We start from the raw sequence: 23,986 nt of genomic DNA on the forward strand, positions 1-23,986 counted from the left end.
TTGTATATCTTCCAAAACAAGAATATCATCAGGATCTGGGCAGTTATAAAAGATGCACATATTGTGAAGGGCACAACATGCGTTTATTATTTTTGTTGCCTTGGGGGGGTCATAATGAAGCCCTCTGGACCCTAATATGCAGCGGAATCTGTTTTTTAGAACTCGAAAACAACGCTCTACTACATTTCTTGAGCTAATGAGCTTCTTGTTGAATTTCTTTTCAGCGAGGTCCTGAGGACTTCTATATGGCGTCATTAAGTAAGGTTTCAGCTTATATCCAGCATCGCCTAAGGATTATATATGTTATTTTGAATGAATATTAATTTTAATTAGTAGTTACCTAAGATCCATGTATTTCGTTTCCCGTTTGCAAAGTCTCTTTCTAATATCTCGTTAATATGGCTTTGTTCCCATATAAATGAGTCGTGGTTAGCACCAGGATGTCTAGCATCAACAAACATTATTTTGGTTCTATCATGTTAGGGTCCATGGAAAACGAAAATACCTTTGGTTCTTTTGGGTCACTTTTTTTTGTTTTTTAAGGGTAAATGTAATCAACAACGGAATTCCTAAGATTGTTTTACTTTAAACGGACATAACTTGTACATAAATAGAGGTATACGACCATTATCTCGATGCGTTAAAAACTTTTTCGCTAAAACCAACTTAACCAACTTAAAAAGAAGTGACCCAAAAGAACCAAAGATATTTTCATTGTCCAGGGACTCTTACATGATAGAATTTTGCATCAGAATCCTTGAATATTATGCATGTAGCATGTATATTTTGCATGGTATAATACTCACCACCATTGCGTTAATGCTGTAAAACCCTTTCCGATTGTAATATAGATGTTTTATATCACTGCCTGGGGATTTTATGCGGATGTGTGTACCATCTACGCATCCAATTATCCCTGGAAACCCAGCTATGTCGTAAAAGCCCCGCTTTACACTATTCTCATCCTCTGGGCGACTCATTGTGATCCATTCATCACAAATATGCTCCTCAAAGAAATTTAAGCAGTCATCAAGGATTTTACATACTGCACTCTTACAGAGAGAGGATATCATCTCATTACCCACTGATTGCTGGTAACTTCCAGTTGCAAGGAATCTTAAGAATGTTGCTAGTTTTATGTCATTTCTGATGTGGGTACTTCCGAACCTTGGACCACTGCTGGCTTGCATTTTTGTTAGTAACATTTCGAAAACATCTTTTGTTACACGGAAATTTGAAACAAATCTGTTTAAGAAACAATTCAAGTAATTGAGAACAGTTTGGAGCTTGAAAGGCTTACATCTCTCGTACATTGCTCATGTCGCGTAGAAATCTACGACATACTTTCGAGTTCTCCTGCTCCTCGCCCAGGAAATAAACAGCCAGTGAAATATCCATTGCGCTTAAATCAGCAAAATATTTTGAAAAGATTCTCACTAATATTCAAATCAAATATGTTTTTATTTTGATTTTGCATAAACATATCTTTTATGTCATCACTACTACACTCTTGGTTGTATTTCCTTACCTTCATTTATGTACATATTTTTTTAAAATAATAGATTTTTATGAAAATAACAATGTGGTAACCTTTAACATATATGACAGCATAACACTCAAATAGTCATACGTAAGTATGAACGAAAATAAATTTTCGAAATACATGAACGCCTTTTTTAAGCGCAAGCGAGCGACTGCCTTTCTTGCGCATAGTTTTTCGAACGACATACATGAACAGGCTGTTAATTTTCAATTTCATTTTTGCTCCAAAAACTACTGAACCGATTTTCCTTAAATTGTCAAAGAATGTATAGGGATGGCTCCCGAAAACAGGCTACATATTTTATTGAATTCCAGAGGGGGCGGGGTACCTCGCCAATGCTAGTTAAGATAAGTTAAGATATACTATTGAAATTTTTATCATATGTTTTTTATGACCGTAGGCCCCATGTTATGGAATATGGTGTAGATCCCATATAGCGGTACCGCCCGATTTTCGGCGTTTTGAATAACTTTGCTAAATTTTCTGGCCGAATCAACTGTATTTTGACATTTCGGATTCCCTGAGGTCAAAAAACTTCTCCACAAAAATTGGGAACATAGATCCACGTTTTGGTTTAGCCTCCATATATATGTAGGTATTGTCCGATTTTACTTATTTTAAAGTTTTTAACAAATTTTTCTGACCGACTTAGCTGTATTTTGGCATTTAGGGTAACCAGTGGCCAAAAAAACTTCTCCCAAAAAAAGTGGAGGCATAGCTTCACGTTTTGGTATAGGTTCCATGTAATGATATCCAAACTAAACGACTTTTTTACTTCAAAATAAAATGGCGATAAAATGAAGAGTTGCAAATAGTAGCAGTCGGAATTTTCGGAGTCATTACCTCGGAGTATGTATTTTAAGAAAAACAATATTAGAAAGTGATCCCCGGTTATCCCCGGTTAGTTGTACTTTATATAAGATACTTAAAGTCGAAAAGTTTTGTCTTAATAATTAAAGATTATTTTTTTGAATATTTACAACAGTAAACAATTAAGCAATCACTTTCTTTTTAAAGCAGCACATCCAAACTGTTAAAAAAATTCAATTATGCACTCTTTACTTTAATTTTTCCCACAATTTTTGACGATCAAAACAAATACCAAAAAAAAGTCGATTTAGCAATCACGAATAAAAACTCCCAATGTATGTACCGCTATAACAGCCAACTACAATAAAATACAAATTTGTTTATTGTTTTCGGGTGCCGCAAGATGTTTAGAACAGGACGCCATTAATTATTTCCATATAACATGAGGTCAGTTTTCGGACTTTTGCTCCGCTAGATTTGAATTCCGCCCACAGTGCAACGGTACACAGTGGGACTACACATACACAGTGGACTTGAAACAAGACATGAAACAAAAGTACAGTATTAAACGAGAGTGTTGACTGTACTTAAGGGCATATATACCAATTGGAATTAATTAGTCAGAACGAAATAACGATACCTTTAACATAGATATTTTTTGCAGTGTTCACGATGATGTTTTTGGTTGTAAAATTGTGATAGACGTGGGCAGTCTGTGAATACATTACTGCCGAATCTTTTGTATTTTTGAGTAATCGTAAGGGTATTTAATTTAATTAAATAGTTTTATGAGCCATAAGTTATGTTAATTTAGATTTTACAGGTTAGTAATATGTAACTTCCATTTTATTCCATTTCTGTATAGTAGTTTAATATGGAAATTAGTCAAGTTTAGCTTCCATTTTTATTTTAATTTTTATATATCTTGTCTAGAATAAATTCTGAAATCATTTCCTGTGACTTTTTGCGATTTTGAATTTTTTGCCATTTTTAAGGAAAAATAGCAATTTGGTGCAGGATGCTTTTTAAAGTTTGGCCCAAATAAAGTTACGCTTGCGGGAAAAAATTTTGATCTAACATATCAGATGTTACTTGGAATTGATCACAGCATAGCAGATAAGAAATTAAAAATTAAAAATGTCCGTCCTAAGGTTCCTGGGACAAGGGGGAAGTACCTAAATGAAGGTAGTAAATCGTCTCCAAACAAACTGCTAAATGCAATTTGTATTACTACTAAACCAGTAAGGAAAGAATCAAAGTCGGGAGGGGCCGACTATATGATACCCTACACCACTGTGAATAGGTAAAATGTATATGGGAGCTAAATCCAAATGTGAACAGATTACGATATAATTTGGCACAATATTTCTAGACGTGACGTAGGGGATGGAAGATACCAAGGATCGGTCCTGACCGGTTTTAACATGGCAAAGCCCAGGATTTACCTTGGTCCCTCTTTCATCTCAAGTGGACACTGACCTCCCTGTGGTGTCACCTGGGGAACTGCCTTTAACATCCGTTAAAGGTAGTGAGCTAACATGTGCCGCGCGTTCACCCATAAGAACGTTAAAAACTTGGGTTTGGGCGTCGGGCTAGTAACACTCCCCTAAATTCTTCAACATCAGCTTTATTTGCGCTCATGCTCCCACTGAAGAAAAGGACGAACAGACCAAAGATATATTTTACGAGCGCTTAGAAGAAACATATGACCGTTGCCCTGCCCATGACATTAAAATCATTCTAGGCGATTTTAATGCCAAAATTGGAAAGGAGAATATCTTTGGCCCAACAGTCGGGAAATTCAGTCTCCACAGTGAAACATCTGACAATGGTATGAGGCTGATAGACTTTGCAGCTGCAAAAACATGGTAGTTAGCAGTACCAGATTTAATCATCTCGATTAAATCTGGCTGTCTCCAGATCAAAGAACAAGTAATCAGATTGATCATGTTGTGATAGATGGAAGACATGCATCCAGCGTGTTGGATGTACGATCGTTCCGAGGCGCAAACATTGATTCGGACCACTACCTTGTTGCAGCAAAGGTACGTACACGTCTAAACGTTGCAAATAAAGCACGAACAAACACAACGCGGAAGTTGGACATCGATTGGCTGCAAACACAACAGATAGCCACAGCATATTCCACTCAACTAGCCCAATTGCTTAACGCGAGCACTCCTTGTCCCGATAACATAACAACACAATGGCAAAATATTGCCCACTCCATGCAAACAGCCGCAAAATCCATACTTGGATACCAGAGACCTCCATGTATGACCAGGAGTGTCATGCTGCTACCGAAAAGAAAAATGCGGCATATAGAGCTACTTTACAATCAGTAGCTACACGTAGCGCACGAGAGAGATATCGGGAGAAAAGGAGAGAAGAGAAACGTCTTTTCCGCAAGAAAAAGAGAGAAATGGAAAAGCGGGAGTGTGAAAAAATCGAGATATACAGGAGCCAGAATGAAGTCCGAAAATTTTACCAAAGAGTGAAACATCAAACAGACGGCTTTGGTACAGGCACATCCTCCTGTAGAGACCAGCAAGGTAATCTGGTAACAGATACAGATAGCGTGCTCAGGATATGGAAGGAACATTTCTCCAATCTGCTGGTATCCAATAGTAGCGAAGACGATGATACCTCAGATCCAATCCCAGAAGATGGTATAGAATGTATACCGCCCGGCCAAGATGAGGTAAAAACAGCAATCAACCGGCTGAAGAATAATAAAGCAGCAGGACCCGATGGCTTACCAGCCGAGCTGTCAGCTAGTTAGCTCCATCTGGCAGGAAGAACGCGTACCCGAGGATTGGAACCTGAGCATCCTATGTCCCGTCCACAAGAAAGGAGATAAGACTGTATACTCCAATTATAGGGGCATAAGTCTTCTCCCTATTGCATATAAGATAGTGTCAGGGATATTGTGCGAACGACTAAAGCCAATGGTGGCTTTAGACCTGGCAAGTCCACTATTGACCAGATATTTACCCTACGGCAAATCCTAGAGGAGACCCAAGAGATGCAGATCGACACATATCACCTTTTTGTCGATTATAAAGCAGCATTCGACAGTCCCCTCCGATCAAAGGTATTCCATGCAATGTCTGAATTTGGTATCCCCGCAAAGCTCATCCGGCTTTGTAAGATGACTTTAACTGATACTAGGTCCTCAGTTAAAATTGGAAAGAACCTCTCCGAAGAATTTTGTACCAAAAGAGGTTTCAGACAAGGAGACCGCCTTTCGTGTGACCTATTCAACATTTTGCTGGAAAAGGTAATACGAGATGCAAATGTCAAAAGAAATGACACAATTTACACCAATAGCCACATGTTACTTGCCTATGCTGATGACATAGACATCATGGGACGATCAGTAAAGGAAGTAACTGATACCTTTAGGAAGGTCGAAGCAGAATCTGCGAAAGTGGGTCTGGCGGTAAACGGCGAAAAGACCAAATTGATGGTGTCGACGCGCAAAGCGTCCATAGAGCTCGGACCAACTGTGGAAGTTGGTACCTACAATTTTGAGGTAGTTAAAGACTTCGTCTACCTCGGCACTGCCATAAACACAACAAACAACATCAGTTGTGAAATAAGAAGAAGAATTGTATTTGTCAACAGATGCTACTATGGTTTAAGTAAGCAATTTAAAAACAAAGCCACATTTCGTCAGACAAAAATAACATTACACAAAACGCTGATACTACCCGTGCTAATGTATGGCTTCGAAGCATGGGTACTTGCGCAAGCAGATAAGACAGTGCTTGGTGTGTTTGAGAGAAAAATTCTTCGAAAGATCTACGGACCAATCTGCGTTGACGGTGAATATCGACGTCGCATGAACCACGAGCTGTATCTGCTACACAACCAAATTAATATTGTTAAAAGTATCGAGATGCAACGATTGCGTTGGCTAGGCCATATCATAAGAATGAAAGGCGTATAAATACGGAACGCTTGGCGGTGCACGCAGAATTGGTAGTCCAAGGAATAGATGGCGCAAACAAGTGGATGATGAGATGAAAAGGCGCGGTGTTCCAGAGTGCGAAGCAACAAATAGAGAGGAATGGAGATCTCTTCTTAGTTCGGCCTATGGAACAAATGTTCTGTAATGGGCCAGCTAAGTAAGTAAGTAATGTTCATAGGTGAGCAAAATCCAAAAACAAGAGAAAATCGCTGGAGAGATTTTAAATTAAATCGCAGTCAAAGTTCACATTTCAGGTTTTTTTTAGGTTTTCACGATTTTGCTTGAAAACCCCAAGTCCTATCTAAATGGGACTAAAGAAAATGAGGTAGCAGTGAAAACTCTCTGCAACATTTTTTTTATCCCTTTTCGATAGGACTTTGCGTTTCCAAGCAAAATCCTGAAAACCTTAAAAAATATAAAAATGTGAACTATGACCGAGATTTTTTGTAAAATCCCTCTGGAGATTTTTTCTTGTTTTTGGATTTTTCTCATCTATGGACATTGCACTTTCAAAATCCACAAAAATCCACTTCCCAGTTGTAAGCGGTTTTCTTTTAAAGTTAGTTAACGTGCACCGTACATGACGACATTGTTTTTTAAGGAGGCAATACAGTCAGTGCATTGTGATGATTTTTTTATTTTTTGATTTTTATTATAGTTTTTTTGATTTTTTTATTATAGTTTCAGAATCCGCAAAAACTTCCCAGGTGTAAGCACCTTCCATTTAAAGTTGATCCAAGAGCACTGTGTTCCTCCAGGCCTGGGGAGCTTGAAAAAATATTTTAAAAAATATGCAACGTCTGTTGGTGCCTTAAAACTGGTTCTTAGAAACCCACCAGGCCTTTAGGGGTGTTAAAAAATCTATGAGATCTACGTATACTGTATGTGATATAAAGTTTTTTTTTTTAAAAAAATCTTAAAATTTAATTCTGTTTCCATTTTGTTGTAGAATACCCCACATAATACGTCATACCGTGCTTGCGGTATTTGACTTCGATCTGGTTAAATCATTTTGTTGATCATTTCATTAATTCACATGGAGCGTGTGCGTGTCGAATTAGGATGAAAACATGTATCACCAACCAGCAAAACGCATCCGATGCGAAAATCAGCACACCGCACTCTCTATGGTTGGTATTTGTTGTCTTTTTTCTGGTTTCATTGTTGTTTTTAAACGCTTGCAACCACGAAACGTTTGAAGAAACCGGTAAAAGAGATTTGAAAACAAAAACAAACTCGACACCTTTTTCCCCCCGAGTAGATTGGCCAAAAAATCAAAGCAAGTGCAAGGTAATTACGCGTAAAATGTAAACGTTTGAACGAAGACACACCACAAAACCACAACAAAAATGATTTTAGACAAAAAAAAGTTTAAAGGACAGGTTTCAAATGAAAACAACTGAAAAAAGTTATGTAGTTTTTTTATTTAGTAACAACAACTAAACAATGGGAAATAGTTTTTTGTTAAATAAGCTGGTTTGTTAAGTTACAAAAAGCTGTTGAGGATTTTCCCAGAGTCTAATTAAATTTATCATTAAGGAGGGAAAGATTGAATGAGGTAAACGGAAATGAGATATACATTTGTAATTTTTTGATGAAATGGCATTTTATTTATACATTTCCCGCATTGCTCATACCAACCTCGTTACAATAAATAATCGTTTAGGTATTGTTATCGGTTTTAAATTTCAGTTTAATGACTTTGTTTTCACCGTTTGTTTGCAAAACCTTTAAACTGTCTCGTCGTCTTAGGTTGTTGGGTTAGTAGATAAAAATTATTTCCTTTCATGGCGCACTTTTAGGGGCAGAGGCAAAGCAACGAAATGTATACAGGGGACTTTGGGGATTTTTAAGAATATTTTGCAGTGAATATGATGGGTCATAGACAGCTCAAATTTCACGAAATTATCATGAGGCACCAATTTGCAAACAGAAAACTATCATTATTTTAAGGGACTTTAAGGATTTTTAAGGATATATTCCAGTGCATATGGCCCTGAGGCACCAATTTTATATCATTACTTAGCAACAACTTCCACGCCCCTGCTTTCGGCTTAGTTGCCATGCATCTTAATGCAAATTGTTTGTTTATAATGTACTTGGCAATTGACCAATTTTTTATGGCATCAACATAAACAAGAGATGCCTAAATGTATGATGGGAGGGAGAGAGTGATGGGCAACAAAATCATCGTTGCTTGGTGTCTTAAGTGGATACCACCATTTATGACAGTTTGGCATACATTTCTATGATTTGTTTGGGTTTTTTGTTGGGTTTTTTTTTCGGTGAATATAATTTATGTTTCTGACGGAGGAGCTCCCAAAAAAGGAAAGTATTACACAAAACATCTGTGACATGTTTATTTGTGCAGGCAACAAAATGCTGAATTACTACGAACCGTGATGAAGGCGACGACGACTGCAAAGATATGGCAAAGACATTTACAATACTTCCTTATTGCTTTGCCTACCATATACCACCACCAACCAACCACCAGACCACGTCTAATGCATGCGAAGCAACTTAAAATTGGACCAAGTCTGAAGTCTGCGGCATACTAGTTGTAGGTATCATTATTTTGTTTAATAGTTGGTAGTATAATCTAACGCTCTGAAAATAATTTGTAAAATGAACGCGCGTGCTCAAACCAGGTCATCAAGATTTGACAATCAAACTAGACTAACAATGGTTTGGGGATTATTTATGGACACAATAAGTAAAAATAATTGGACTACATAGATGTTGTTCAAAGTGTATAACAAAAACACTAAAACTGCGACAGCTCTTTTTAGGGAACATGGTCATAGCATGGCACATCCTTTGAAGAGAATTTTAATGGATATTAAAAGTAAGCCTTTGTGTAGGATCATTCTTGAGAGAGTGTGTAAACAGGAATCTAGTACCGTGGAAAGAAAACACTTCTTTCCTTTTTGAATGCTATACATGGCACTGATTTATTAAAAGTAAAAATGTTCTTAATAACTAAATACAAAAATATTACTTAACCTACTTAAACTAGTGTGTAGAAAAGAGAAAGAGTTCACATATGTATGTGTACGAACGCATCTGCCATACAATCTTATGGAGAGTTCATAACACACACCCCATGTGGCAAGCAGACATGCCGCACATGCTTATCAGCCTGCAACTTAGATTGCTCACCGTAATCTAAAACAAACATACCACATGTAGCAATGGATAACTCCTATCTATTTTTATTTTATTCTATCGACCTCCTACGATAAGGCGGTCTGCTTACCACATGTTTACCCTTTTCAAGTGTAAAGTATTGAAAGTAGATCCCTATTTAACAACATGATCTCTTTAATCTACACACACAACCCTCAACAAGACTTTCACTATTTTTATTATAAACTATGTCTGTTTACTATGTGAACATCTTGAGGGCCCAAAAAATACATATGAAATATTAAACATAATTTTAAAATATAAAATTGAAAATAAATATATCAAATAAAATTCTAAATGATAAAAAATCAATATAATTATCTAAGTGATAGCACCCATCTTTCCTCCATCTTTCCAGCCAGTTGTTCTGGCACGTTCCACCTTTGTGTGCTTCATCTTCCAGGCTGAGTCGTCTTTATTTGGCGGTTTCTTTACTCTGGTAGTAGCAACGTCATCCTTCTGAGGTGGCTTCTTTTTACAGGCTTTAGACAGCTTACTCTTCCAGCGTAAACAGTCGTCCTTCTTTAACGGCTTAACACATCTGGCCATATGTACTTTCTTCCTCTGGCGTTGAAGAAAGTCATCCTTCTTTAACGGTTTAACATTTTTGGCGTCGGGCATATTTTTCTTCTGGAGTTGAATAAAGCCTTCCTTCTCTGGCTCCAAGGCTTTAATGGCAACCGCTTTCATGGATTCTTCCTTATTTCTCCAATTGGCTATGTTTCCTGTAGCATGGTTTATCTCTTTCATGGCCACCGTGTGTTCTAATTGTTCCTTTGGTCTGTCCATCTTTTCCCTCTTCATAGGCTCCATTTTTATTGGCAGCGTTCTTGTCTCTGCCTCGTTTTTGATCGGTGCCGAGCTGTTGACTAATTCGTCTTCCTGGAAATATGACCCCATAGCCTCATCCCTTCTGTCTGCAGCATCTTTGCTCAGATTTCAAGCCCCCTCGCCTTTTTTGCTCGCCGTCACCACCATTTTCCATGCCGCAGTCTCCTTCTGACTCAGCACTCCAGAGATCTGCAATTGATTACCCTTTGTAATCGATGCTTCCCTTTCTTTTATAGTTTGGAAAATATTATCAGCCCCCTTAACACCTTCCACCACCAGTTGACAATCAGCTTCATATTTAGACGATAGTTGTGCAGCCAACTCATCACGTTTGGATTCCGCTGCATGTCGCGCTCTCTATGCGCTAGCCAATTTTTTATTCAATTTTTTCACTTCTGTCCTCATAGCCGTCACCTCACAATTTCCCTCTTGGATAGCCGCTATTAATTCTTCCTTAGCTATTCTCGATTCCTCAGCTTCACGCTTGACATGCTTTTTAGTGTATTGGCAAGCTTGACTGCATATTCCTTCTCCGATTGGCATGCGGTCATAGCAACTTCCATTGCCATGATCTCCCCTTTCATCACCTTCATAGCCTCTACCACGGCCTTGCGTTGCATCCGCTCGTTGTCCAATTTTTCCTGCAGGCCACGAACTTCCATTTTGGCCTCTTCATCCTTCATGTGTAGGTTTGTTATCACCTCACACTGATCGCTCACTCTGCTTTCAAGGCTAGCTTTAGTCTCTTCCGCTTTTTCAAGATCAATTTCCACTATCTTTATTATAAACTATGTCGGTTTACTACGTGAACAGAGTGTCTGATTATTAGGCGAAGATTAAGATGATTTTATATATAACACCGAAGTCGGTACTGCTGCTTGCGCAGAGGATTTCTGAAGACTATAGAATGGCGACCGCTAGCTCTTTGGTGTTATTAGTGGTTGGAATTGTGTTCCCATCGACATGTACCCATCTCCGCTGTCCTTGTGGTCAACAGTATGAACATCGTGGAGGAAATTTCCAGAACTAAAACATTCAGGCTATAGCAAAAATCTCCAATGGTTTGTACAGTATTCCATGAAGGTTATCAGAAGGCCGTAAAATACTAAAAAAATGTGTTGGGGGCACTCGCCAACTCTTCCAAAGTTGACCACCACGGATTCACAATCCCTGGCCAACTCGTTTGCCTGTAGTGAATTCCCGATACTGAGCAATTGAAATTTCCCGTCTCTGGCTGGAGCAAACAAACACCTTTTTCTCAAGGCGATAGGGCAACAACAACCCTTACCCGTGAGGCAGCAACAATTCACTTCTTCTTGTAGTGCCAATGCCAAAGTTATTTTGTCCACATTAATTAAAATGCAGTTGGAGCAAGCTTTAATATTGCCCCACGGGCGTTTTATTTAATATTTTCACAACTATTATGATCCACAAATTATTACTTTATTAATATTTTTATTTGGCTCTGTTTGGCCAATCTAATTCAATTTACAATTAAAATGGATATTTTAATAAGCTCTCTTTTTCTTCTGCTTGTGCCAGTTTCATAGGTCGCTGGTTCAGATCCGGCTCGAAGGACCATATGTTGGGGGCACTCGCCAACTCTTCCAAAGTTGACCACCACGAATTTACAATCCCTGGCCAATCCCTGGCCAACTCGTAATTCCCGATACTAAACAATTGAAACTTCCCGCCTCTGGCTAGAGCAAACAAACACCTTTTTCTCAAGGCGATAGGGCAACAACAACCCTTACCCGTGAGGCAACAACAATTCGCTTTTTCTTGTAGGACCAATGCCAAAGTTATTTTGTCCACATTAATACATTAATTAAAAGGCAGTTGGAGCAAGCTTTACTATTGCCCCACGGGGCAACTATTATGATCCACAAATTATTACTTTATTAATATTTTTTTTTACAATTAGAATGGATATTTTAATAAGCTCTCTTTCTCTTCTGCTTGTGCCAGTTTCAAAGTTATTCTGCTAGTGATGTTATGTGCCATCGAATGCAGTATTGTGGCCCCAAAACTTTTTTTATTTTGTTATTATTAGAATAGCAGAAGGGAAAGAGATTAAGAACAAGTGATAATGATGAACTACGTTTATGTGGGGTATGTTCAGTCTACGCTACAGTGATGTCACTGCAGCGTTTCCCACATAAACAAAAGGAAAAAGTAAATATATTATTTGTGAAAACAATTCTGTGTCAAGTTTTACCTGAATATTAGACCTTTGCTAGTATCTTTGACTTGGCTTCAGTTTTATGACTTTCACGTTCATTTTACAGGCTTGTGGGAACTGACATCCTTCTTACTTTAGTTTGATACTTAACTCCTGTTTCAGTCAGTTACAGCATGAAACGGCCACTCGTACATAAAAGTTTCCTCTGTAGTCCGGTCAAAATAGACATTGAAATAGCAAAAATTCCCACAAAGCTGAATTTTGGTGGAGAGCTAGAGTTTGCCATTAGGAGCAACGTCCTAAAAGTCCCCATCGATCCCATGTGTGCAAAAAAAATTATTCGGGGTCAAAGGTCAAATTTTAAGGGTTTTTTTGGTTTTCGGATTTATTTTTTGATAACGGTTGATCTAATCAAAAAGGGACTAAAGTAAATATTGTAGACAGAAAAATTATCTACAAGTTTGACCTTTATAATTTTTTCCTAGAAGGAACCATTTTTGAGATATAGCTGTTCTAAAAAACACATGATTTTTATGCACTTATAAGGGAAATATGCACATATTCAGACGAACCGCCTAAAATAAGCGAAGTAATCGGGTCTGTCCCCCAAAAATATATATATTTTCTTGAAGAGTGAGATTATAGCTATCTTCTAAAAAAAATTCCAACAAAATCGGAGCTTGTTTAGTAGAGTTATTAAATGTTAGAGCCATTTTATGCAAAAATAGCCCATTTAACCCACATGTGTAATCGAAAGCCCAAAGGGAACGACCCCAACGAAAACTCTCCGATTTTTTTTTCAAGTTTTGTCCGAAGGTAAGGTTTGTTGCGCTGATTACGGAAATGTATAATTTTCAACGGTTGCGGATCCGGTTCGCCGGTTATTCGACCCGAAAGGCCAAATTTAAAAACCGGGTTAGACCCGGATCTACTGAACCAATTCCTGCAAAGTGGATATCGTCTGAAAGCTTACGGAAGTATCTACCACATAGTGTCGTTACTTTAACCGGTTCGCCTCATAATGTACTTACGCGACTAATTTTTTATTTGACTTTTAGATCGCGATATCTCGAAAATGGTAAGTATTTTTTTAGTATCATAAAGACCATTCTTGTAGACAATTATTGAATCTACATCTTTTACTTTAGCCGGCTTTTGCTAAGTCTTACCGTTTTTGAGAAAAATTAAAAAAACTGAATAATTCCTCCAAAAATGACCTTTGACCCCGAATAACTTGTTTTGCACACATGGGATCGATGGGGACTTTTAGGACGTTGCTTCTAATGGCTAACCCTAGCTCTCCACCAAAATTCAGCTTTGTGGGAATTTTTGCTATTTCCCCCTTATACGCATGTCTATTTTGACCGGACTATCTGTGGATTATTGCATCAAATAGTCAACTAATTAAATTACTTAATTCCATTTGCATATTTTTTTCTTTCGATTACCAACATAAATGCAATTAATTTATAATTTATTAGAAAATTTCCTGTTTAAACGGCTTCGCTTTGCAATGAGAGCGTTATGTCGTTGACATGTTTATGGCATAACCTGTAATATTTAGTTTAAAAATGTAACTAGATATCGTTTACATGAATTAAGAAATGAATTAATCACATGCCACTCAACAACTGGTTGCAGGATACTATTTGTAAATAGGGCGGCGTCGAATGTTCCAATTGTCTGCTTGAAGGAAAGAAGTCTATTATTATAATGTCTAGTATTTTGTTATAGTAAACTAGGAGCTAAGTGGTTGCTGGAAGTACAGTATCATGGAAGAATATTATGTAAGTTCGGTAAAAACAAAGTTTCAAATCGATAAAAGAAAATATATTATTACGAGTCGAAGAGACCTGACGAAGCCTTAAAAACATTCTTATAAAGCCATTAGGTGGCTGATAAAATCTTATAACAAAATACACCAGACCTGCAGACACCTGAAAAATAGTTCTGAAAATCTATGAGAACTGCAGATACCTAAAAGAATTTTCTGAAAAGTCAACGAGACCTTTAAGGCCTGGGTACATAAGCTGCCTCGCCTGCTTACCTTGCTTGATTCTGATAAAAAATAAAGAAGAAAAGGGCAAATCAGTTCGAAAACTGCTCGGTCTCCTTTATTCTTTTATTTTTGTTATATCAGAAATGAAGCATGAAAACAAGGTAACCAGGCGAGGCAGCTTAAGGGGTGAGTACATAAGCTGCCTTGCCTGCTTACCTTGCTTGCTTCTGATAAAAGAATAAAACAAGTAAAAAAGTATCAGTCGGCCTTGCCGACAGAGATATACCCTCAGCCAGTGGGGATAGAAATACTTTTTCCCACAAAAAAAAAAACTTATGTATTTAGGGGGGGTTTTCAAAATGTTGTCCGTATGCACCGACAAAAGTATGGATAGGATTAAAGCTCAAAAATTTGCGGGGATATCGATAGATAGGGCTTTTTTTATCACACTAGCCTGCGAAAAACATAATATAGCTATATTCGGTACTATATTCGGTTCGAGCCTTTCAGGCACTACATATGGTGCCATAAGGCCTTTTTACAACTTTCGGGCTTTTTTCTCAAGAAGTATGGACTTGACCCTGAAAAAACTTCTACTGCCGTTATTGAGCCAGCGAATTCAAGTAGCTTCAACAAAAATCAAAGTGATTCGAGAGCAGTTCTTAAAGTGAAATTTTGTGTGGGTGGTACCCGAAGGGGTGGACAAATATATTCGAACCTGATCTATATTTGGTAGATATTTTAGGATATGTAAAGTATTGACCAAATTGGTCACTCTCATCAAGTGTTATCGTGTGCACAATGTTTCTGAAAATTTTTGAACTTTTGTGGGGGAGGTACCTGAAGGAGTGAAACGATATGACTTATCTTCGAACTTAAAATAACTTTGCACAAAATATTACAAAGACCAAATTGTGGATCGAATCGGCAGATCCGTCCACTACACACGGTGTCATAGGTTATTTTGTACCTTTCAGACTATTTTCTCAGGAAGTATGGATTTGGCCCTGATGAAGATTATACCGTTATATGGGGGCAGTGGATGCAAGTTGCTACAACAAAAATCAAAGCGATTCTTGAACAGGCCCTAAACTGAACTTTACCGAAATTTTGTGTGGGAAGTAACCGAAGGAGTGGGCCGATTAAGTCTCGACATTGTCAGTGAACTATAAGTATTTAACCAACATTCATCTGGCAACACCAACTCCTTTTATATTTGGCCACCGTTTATTTGAACTCTCGACATAGTGCAGCGTTTTTTTTTTGAGGTTATGCGCCATTATCTCGGGAACTATGGACTTGCCCTCGAAAAAATTACAATGGCGTAATGGGGGCCGCACGAACATCCTGCTACAAAAAATTTCATAACGATTCGTGAAGTGTCCCTAAACTGTACTTATTTCAAATTTTGTGTGGGAGGTACCTGAAGGAGTGGACCGATATAATCCATATTCGAACCTGATGTATGCCTAGAGGTAGTATCACCATATGCAAAGTTTGGTTCAATTCGGTTATTCGCTTCGAGAGATATCGTGCGCACAAGTTTTGCGACAATTTTTGAACATTTGTGGGGGAGGTACCTGAAGGAGTGGACCTATATGGCCCATCTTCGAACTTAAATGGACAAAATATTTCGATACCCAAAATTTGAACCGAATCGATTTATCCGTTCGAGAGTTATTGTGCGCACCAGCCAGACAGACGGACATTGCTAGATCTACTCAAAATTGTCTGAAACGGATATCGTACAAACATACTTGGGGTCTAAAATCATTATTTCGATGAGGCACATTTTTGGTCGTATCAAAGTGTAAATACCCTCTTTAGCCTAAAGGCCTGCGTACATAAGCTGCCTTGCCTGCTTACCTTGCTTACTTCCGATAAAAGAATAAAAAAGAAAAGGGCAACCCGGTTCGAAATTTGCTAGGCCTTCTTTATTCTTTTATTTTTATTATGTCAGAAATGAAGCAGGAAAGCAAGGCAATCAGGCGAGGCAGCTTATGTACCCAGGCCTTTAGGTGCCTAAAAAATATTCTAAAAAATTCAAGAGACCTCCAGGTGCCTGAAAAAATCGTTAAAAATCCAGGAAAGGAACTGTGGAAGCCTTCAAAATTCTTAAAATCACGAGAATATTTGAAAAATTCATGAGATCTGCAGGTGCTTGAAAAAAATTAAAAAAATCCATGAACCTGCAGGAGCCTGAACAGAGAGAGGCCCTGAAAAATATTCTTAAAATCCACGAAACCTGCAAAATATCCTAAATAATCCAAGAAACTTACAGAAGCTCTGCAGAAGCCTGAAAATATTCATAATATCACGAGATCTGCTAGTGCCTATGAAAATATATTCAATCCAAGAGACCTGCATTGTTAAAAATCCAGGAGACATGAAGGTGTCAAAATCCAAGAGACCAGTAGAGGCCCTCCAAAATTTAAAAAATTCACGAGAATATTTGAAAAATTTTTAAAAAATCCATGAAAACTGCAGGTGCCTGATAAAATATTCTAAAAAATCCAAGAGAACTGCATAGGCCCAGAAAACATGTTCTTAACATCCAGGAGACCTGCAGGTGCCTAAAAAATATTCTAAAAAAATCCAAGAGACCTACAGAGACACTGAACAACTGTTTTTAGAGTCCACGGGACCTGCAGGTGCCTGAAAAAATTTTCTAAATAATCAAAGAAACTTGCAGAGGCTCTGCAGAAGCCGTAAAATATTCTTAAAATCGCGAGAACTGCAAGTGCCGGAAAAAAATATTTTAAAAAATCCAATAAACCTGCATAAATTTTTTAATATCCACAGTACTTTTGCACTAAAAAATATTCTTAAAAAATTCATGAGGCGTGAAGGTGTCTAAAAATGTTCTTCAAAATACAAGAGATATAGTCTCCTTAGAGATTTAAAAATAACGAAATCATCAGGCGACGAAATTTTTTTCTAAAAAATCCAAGACAGAAAAAAGTTTTAAAACCCACGAAAACGCAGGTGCCTGAAAAAAAAACATTGTTAAAAATCCAGGAGACATGATGGCGCTAAAAATAGACTACAAAATCCAAGACACTTGCAAAAGCCTTTAAAATTCTTAAAATCACGAGACCTGCAGGCGTCTGAAAAAAAAATATTCTAAAAAATCCAAAATACCTGCAGATACCCTGAAAAATATTCTTATAATCGCGAGACCTTCAGGTACCTGAAAAAAATCTAAAAAATTCAAGAGACCTGCAGAGACCCTTAAAAATATTTTAAAATCCACGAAACCTGCAGAGGCGATGAAGAAATATTTATAAAAATCCAGGAAGTTGCCTAAAAATATTTTGCAAAATCTTAAAAGTATTCATAAAATACAGGAAGCATTAAGGTGCCTAAAATATATTCTACAAAATCAAAGAAACCTGCAGGTGCCTGAAAGAAATATTGTAAAAAAATTGAAAAGACATGGACAGACTGTGAACATATACTTTTAAAATTCACGAGGCCTAAAAAGGCCCGAAAAAACTTTGTTAAAAATCCAGGAGATATAAAGGTGTCTCAAAAATATTCTACAAAATTCAAGAGACCTGTAGTGCGATTCTCTAACACATTTGGTGAGTTACCGACAAAAATCGTTAAAATTAAAATATTCTACAAAATTCAAGAGACCTGTAGTGCGATTCTCTAACACATTTGGTGAGTTACCGACAAAAATCGTTAAAATTAAAATATTCTACAAAATTCAAGAGACCTGTAGTGCGATTCTCTAACACATTTGGTGAGTTACCGACAAAAATCGTTAAAATTAAAATGCTTATAAATTCGGTAATTAGCGATATTTTTCGGTAAGCTAGCGACCAAGAGAAAGTAGTCGTAAAGTTCTATCGATAGCAGCAGTGTTGTCAACTTTTTTTTAACTTTTCATTAATAATTTTGCGTTTTAATTTTACCGACATTTGTCGTTAACTCAAAAAATGAGTTAGAGAATCGCACTACTGTAGATGCCCTGCAAAAACCAGAAAATATTCTTAAAAACACGAGACCTGCAGGAGCCTGAAAAAATATTCTAAAACATTCAAGAGACCTCCAGATACCTGAAAATTTTTCCAAGAGAACCAAGAGACCTACAGATGCCCAGAAAAAATATTCCTCAAATCCACGAGAGCGCAGTTGCTTAAAAAAGCACACACACACATTACTAAAAATTAAAGGAGACATGAAGGGGTCTAAAAATATTCTACAAAAACCAAGAGACCTGCAGAGGCCCAGCAGAAGCCTTCAAAATTATTAAAATCATGAGAACTGCAGGTGTTAAAAAAAAGTATTCTACAAACATTCAAGAGAACTCCAGAGACCCCTTAAAATGTTCTTAAAATCAATGAGGCCTGCAGGTACTTGAAAAAAATATTCTAAAAAATTCAAGAGGCCCTGAAAACATATTCCTAAAATCCTCGAAACATGTAGTTGTCTGGAAAAAATATTCTAAAAATCCAAGAAACCTGCCGAGGCCCCCAAAGATATTCTTAAAATGAACTAGACCTGCAGATGCCTTAGAAAATTCTTGTTAAAAATCCAGGATAATTCTCTTCGCCGGGATGAAATCATGATATTGGTAGCGATCAGTAAAATTTTGCAACACTGTCAGTTCGTTTTGAAAAACATTACTCTCTGTAATAGAGGGTAATAAATGAAGTTGAGCCAATGGGGGAATACTCCACTCAAACAATCCAGGAGACATTAAAGGTGTCCAATAAAATATTCTAAAAAATCCAGAGGTCTCCATAGCACAGTGGATCCACCCATTGTCCTAAAATAAAAAAATTAATGTCAAAATTTTGGTAAAACATCTGGCAAATCTGACAGATATAAAAATGCATTGCTTAAAAAGTCGGAACATTTGACTAATATTTTTTGTTTTGAGTACAACTTATATTTTAAATGCAAGTAAATATATTCAAAATATCGCGAAACTAAAACGTATAGCAAAATATTATAGTGGATTTTGAAGGAGGGGGTAATGGCTTAATTTTCATTAAAAAATAGTGTTTTAGCGTGTTGTGGAATTCTAGTTAGCTGCATATTTTCTTAGTGTATTTTGTAATGCCAATTCGATCATATACTTTAATTTGACCTAAGGTTTTCGTCATGATGCCCACCAGTGCCCACCTCGGGAATAACTTTCCAAAGTAGGTCATGGGTTTAAGATTATTCAGTATTAAAACCAGCTGCCATCTAGCACCAGACTATAAATGGTGGGTCGCTGACTAAAGCTGCCCTAGAATAGGGTTTCTATGGATATATTGGCGTATAACTCTGTTATTTTACCAACTACATTAACATAATTGGCATCAGTGGCAAGATGAAGAAATCTTCTTCTAAATTTGTCTTACGTCGGCGGTATGTGCCTTTCAGGAAAACCGCTATAAGATCTATATTAAAAATTTTACCAATTTCCAAACAAAAATTTTGATTTTTTTCATCCGCTAAATTGGTTGGATTTTATGTTGTTTTGGAAATTGTTTTGTTTCCCCAAGCCTATTTTTGCATCATAAGATAATTCGGACCTTTGTTCATGTCATTTTGTATTAACAGCATTAAAGAATTCTTACATATACCCCCTCCAGAGGGGAAAGGGGGGAGAATATTACGCTCGTGGTTTCTTAAAACACTCTTCGCAGCAGCACAAAGCTGTAACTGGCGTATTGGCTTGATTTTTACCCTCTAAATATTTTTGGCCACTTTCTGTATACAAGTGGATCCACTGTGCATAGGTCTGAACATTTTTCTTGAACCCCACCATATATTTAGGTATCTGAGTTAGAAATTCTACAAATATGCATTGTACCGTGCGGTGCCAGTCCACATGTAGGGTATCTGCTGTGAATTCGAAACCGGCAACGTCGTCCGGATCTTTATTGGGCAAAACCACTCGTGTTTGCCTTGGCAGCCGGTGTTCTCCTGCTGCGATGAATCCACATTTTGTACTACCTGCTTAACTGCATTAGTTTGAATGCTATTAATGCTATCCTAGCCAGCCTGATAGAGGTTTCTCTCTAAATTATAAAGATCTCTCCTGATGGGCCTGTGTGCTGGTTGACTGTCCACAAGATTGTGCCAGAGATAGTGGCTAGTTATGCTGATGCACCGGTAAAATCTTTGCCTTCTCATGCTGATGGTCCACTGGTGTCATGAGAAGGCACCCTGTTCCAGTACCCAGGTCGGCAATCTGGCAGATTTGATGTTTTTAATAACCCACAAAGCTTGCAGAACTTCTCCAACGTTTCAACTTAAGGAGAAAGTGAGAAAACTCACGGGAAATTTATGTTATAGAATTGAGTAATCTTGTTCCTAGTTCACTGTACTAGTTCCAAAACATATGAGTAACGTCATAAAATCTATCGTGTGATATTTCTTGCAAATGATGTGCGTCATTGGAGCTGCATAGTCGAAGGTCATACTAGAGTGGTTCCATTGAAACTTTTAGGTATTCTAAGATCTAGTTCCCCACTATAGCAACTTCATGATATTATAGCTCATTTAGACTAGTCATAAATCCTCGACTGGATTTAATAAATCCAGTACAAATCTCATTGCATTTAGATATACATTTTGGAGGATTTAAATGGCAGTCACCTGATTTTTGTTCATAGCACAATTACCAAGGTAGATGCATCAGCCCATCTGATCGAATTTAAAACGTCAAAAGAATTTTTTGTAAATTGAATTCGTCTGAAAAAACATACGTCAAATTACAAATTTATTTTTTAATACTGAAAATGTTAGCACATTATGCTACTAATGCTAACTAAAAAGCAAATAAAGAATTATTTTATCGCAGTTTGCCATCTAAAATAAATAAACGAATTATTTTATAGTTTAGACATCGCAAATATTAGTATTGGTTGATTCAAATCAACTTTGTATATCAAAACAAATTAAATTTTTCCGCCTTGTTTTCAAATTTTTACATTTTAAATTATTTTTAGTGTAGCAATTCACCGATGCATCTACCTTGTTTCTTGTGTCAGCTTGCAACTTTTTGTATTTTCTAGCAACATGTTGCAAAAAACAGAGTTGTATACGAGGATTTATGCCAGATTTAAAACAAATCCACTCAATAGGAGGATTTATTTTTGTATGGGAAATCTGGTAGATTTTGGCTAGATTTAGCAAATAAAACCTGATAATGTGCTAAATCCTGGTAATGAAGTCATATCTAAATGGGCTATTACTCCACTATGGAACTCGAACTAGGGACCCTTGATTTCATGAAATTGTTTCAATTAAACCCATCTGGTGTGACCATGGAGATAGTGAACTGCATTGTTCCTTACAGTTCATTAAAACACTAAAAAAGTGATCTCCCTTGTGAAGAAAATAATTTTGCTCTCCCACCATGAGCATTGTATCTCAAAGTAAAACCATATCATAAAAATTCAGTTCATAACTATTTTTCTTTTTCACTTCATTTCGATAAAAGTATGCACTTAAATATTTCTTAAATTACTTGTACAACAACAACTCCTAAATCAGTATTACCTAATGTGTTGATATACATATGTATGTATGTACTTGCATATGTATGTATATTGAAATATGTATGTGAATTAAATGGAGTTACTTTTTGCGTAAAAGAAAATAAGAAATGATTTCATATTCGCCTCAATAGCAACGCTCGTGGAGGCAAACTAACACTTCATTTGCAAGTGATTGCACGCCAATGAAGATGCCGGTGGAAACAAATAAGAAATAATATTTCCATAGGTTTAACGATCAGATAACCATATCGTTTGTGTCAGCTTATATTTCCAAGAGTAATGAATATTTTAATTTAATTAATTCTTTATTTTGCAGTGGTATTGGTATAACTATGTATATACATAAGTAAAATCTAAGTTAAAAATAAAAATATATATAGAAAAAAATAAAAAAAAAAAATATAGAAACGAATAATAATAATAATTCCCATATGATCTACTTCTAAAAGTACCTCGCTTATAAGGCCAATTACTTTTATATTTAACTAAAAATTTTCTTTCTATATTCAACTAAAAATAATTTCTTATTAACATTCGATTTTGACTAATGTCATTAATATCAAATTTTCCACTGGGTATATCATTCCCGCAAAAAACGGACATTTAATACATACATATATCTCTTCCAATTGCTGTACGTCGTTGATATGCTGGTATGCATGCATGTGAATAAAGTAAATGCAAGAAATGTGTGGAAAACGCCTTCACTATTTTATCTAGTTGGCTAAGGCTGAATAGCCGCCCCACACTTAAAGACAAAGAAAGGAAAATCATGGCAGTTGCCACTGGCAAACGGTAGCAAAATTTTATTATAACTACCTATTACAAAAACTTAGTTAACTGTATCAATGAAATGTTTAAATATCAATTAAGCATTTAATTGGGTTAAACAGTGGCATTTAAATAAAACACTGTAAGGTATTTATAAAAAGAATGAAGTAATAACATAATGAAAACACTTTGTTAGCAGGCTCCTAAATTAAAATTTCTTATTATATGTTGAACTTCTGATCGACTTCAAACTGCGCCATTTCTTGAGTGTCTTATATTAAGATATCGCCTTTCTGGTGGGGGGTTATTCTGAAGGAAAATTCACCGTTAATTTTGCCTTTCCGCCGTTTCAACTTAAAGGAGAAAGTGATAAAACTAGCGGGAAATTTACGTTCAAAATATCCCACTTGGTCCTTCTAGCGGAATTGGCCTTAGTACCGTGGTCAGCATAATCGTTGTAACTCGATACGTTTGATTTTGTTGGTGACGAAGCATGCGTGGTTATTAATACGACGTCAAGTTTCACCTTCAACGCAAATTAACACCTACAGCTTTCGCGGAAGTACCCCTGCCTCAGATGCATATAACAGCCCAGTTGTTTGAAATACCTAAGGCATTTAAATCTATTCGATTATCCACTTGACGTCATAGTACTTCATCTGCTTTCCTGTAAAAAAAAAATCCCATTTGATAAAATAAGATTACAAATGATATAAGAGAGTAAATTAAGAAAGGTGAACTCAGAGCAACAAGTCACTGTCCTTCGGGCTAGCACATATACCTATAAATCGGGTTCTTACTTACCGGATTGACGAGAAACCAATGCTTCACATAAGTTTCATGCTGTTACAACAACAACAACTATAAATTTGCTCGTTAAATCCAAACTTTGACAAAAGAAGACTTATAATAATCGGGGAAGGTCTGAGAATGTTTTGGAATGAATGACCGTTTACCGACGAAATCCTGGAACCCTGAATCATATCTTCTTCCTCAAAAGCAAAGCCTCTAAAACTGTGAACCCATGCAAATTCTTGTGTTGCCAAATTTAATATGATCTCATTTTTGTTTAATTGTTGTCTTGTTAGAACGTTTTCTTCTTTTCTTTTTATATCATGCTATTATATTGAATGTCATTCAAATAAAATTCACACTCGAAACGTATCAACCCGTTTATCAA

General features: G+C 36.7%; 1 long non-coding RNA gene across 1 annotated transcript; it reads right to left on the minus strand.

Moving 5' to 3' along the window:
* Positions 1-22,321: 22,321 nt before the first annotated feature.
* LOC141396398 (uncharacterized) lies at positions 22,322-23,984 on the minus strand. Its single transcript, XR_012411154.1, has 2 exons — positions 23,611-23,984; positions 22,322-23,473 (listed from the first exon to the last, which is right to left on the minus strand). It is a non-coding gene; the product is annotated as an uncharacterized lncRNA (long non-coding RNA).
* Positions 23,985-23,986: the final 2 nt, after the last annotated feature.

Source organism: Musca autumnalis, unplaced genomic scaffold (assembly GCF_047663935.1).
Source record: "Musca autumnalis isolate F117 unplaced genomic scaffold, ASM4766393v1 scaffold_3, whole genome shotgun sequence".
In the NCBI taxonomy this organism is placed as follows: Eukaryota; Metazoa; Arthropoda; class Insecta; order Diptera; family Muscidae; genus Musca; species Musca autumnalis.